The sequence below is a fragment of the Thermobia domestica genome, chromosome 10 (genome assembly GCF_964235325.1).
Source record: "Thermobia domestica chromosome 10, izTheDome1.hap1.1, whole genome shotgun sequence".
Taxonomy (NCBI): Eukaryota; Metazoa; Arthropoda; class Insecta; order Zygentoma; family Lepismatidae; genus Thermobia; species Thermobia domestica.
The window spans coordinates 227269710-227271337 of NC_137463.1; positions in this window are offsets into that span (position 1 = coordinate 227269710).

The window sequence follows — 1628 nt, forward strand, 5'->3', positions numbered from 1 at the left end:
TATGGCATGTCAATCAATCATACTATTTTTAAAGATTTGTTAGAAGGAACCATTAAACTGAACTTCTTTTCGCTACAATTTATGAAGGACTATGGGCGGCCGATGGGACTGGTTCAACTGGGTAATGTGTGGTCAGCGTACTGGCTCGCAGTCGCCTCAACGGGATATATTTTTTTCCACCTGAATCCGATATCTTGTAATTCAGATAATAGCTCCGCAGTTGCCTCATGACGCTGGCTTAATATCGGAAAATTTTAGTGGTCCCACCGGGAGTAGAGCCATGTTTGCTATGCCCTCTATAACTGACAGAACCCCAATGATCATTGTTTTCATCTTTTTCATATTCATTTTCGTCACAAATTCTTTTGACAACTTTTCCTCATATTTTCTAATATTTTAATTTTTCAATTCAGATTCCCGTGCTGCAAGACTATCAATGTTTTTGTTTCCTCTTCGCTACTGTTTTATCAACGTTAGGTTGCTCGTATTGCTCCTTGTGAAAAATGAAATCTTTAAGTTTTACGTAACACGGTTATGGCAGTTTGGCTAAAGGAGACGGTGATGATGAGAGATGAGTGAAATGGTGGAATGAAGAAAGTGGGAGGAAACGGGAGAACCCCGAGAAAACCCGAGCACGGTGTTTGTCCACCACAAAGTCCACACGGCGTTGGCTGGGATTGAACCAGGGACCCCAAGCACCGGAGGTGAACGCTCTACCACTGAGCCACCGCGCCCCCGGATTGCTCCTTGTGTCTGTCTGTCTGGATTACAAAGAATGAAAAGAAAAAAAAAAACTACGGGGAATCCAGTTGGAAATAATTGCTATAGGTCATAATTGTGAGAGACTAAATATTTCAGTTCCAGTTTCCTCGGAGAACTACTTATAATTTCCAGCAGAAACGTTGTTAAGTCTGTATTAAGCCAATAGATCATAGCATGTTTATCCTTATCTTTCCTATGTATTTTGTGTGGAGTGATAAATTCGAAATAATGCAATGATATTCAAGAGATCAATTTTCAAATTTTGTCCCAAAATTGAATCATTAATCAGGAAATAATCCGTCCACTTTTTCGGTATATTGTTTCTTTCATTGTTAATTTATTATTATTATTATTGAAAGCAGTTTCTGAAAGGTAAAATTAAGTGCTCTCAACAATGAATAGAACAAAATAATTAAACATTGGTCAGATAATTCTTTGATTACTGATTTGTTTCTGGACAAAGTTTGAATATCAGTCTCTTGAATTGGATTGAATTATTTTGAATACTGTCGCTCCTGACAAAATACATGCAACAGATAGGGGAAATCGTGCTACCATCTGTTGGTGATAGTCAAGTCTTTACACTCACCTTAAGAGATTGTGAAATGAAATAAAATATTAAAGGCTCCATGTTAATATTCTGTAGGATACAAAAGATGGAAGCAAATGAATGATAATGAAAAACTTGACAACATGCAAAAGGAAATGAAACAGGAAAATCCAGAGGAAACTTACGAACATTATGCACGCTGTCAATTATTTCAATTTTCCTTTCTTTATTTTTACAAGTAGTATAAGCGTTACTGTTAGAAGTATGTGTGTCACCGTTAGGAGGAGAAAAAGTAACAAAGAGATACAAAAAGCTA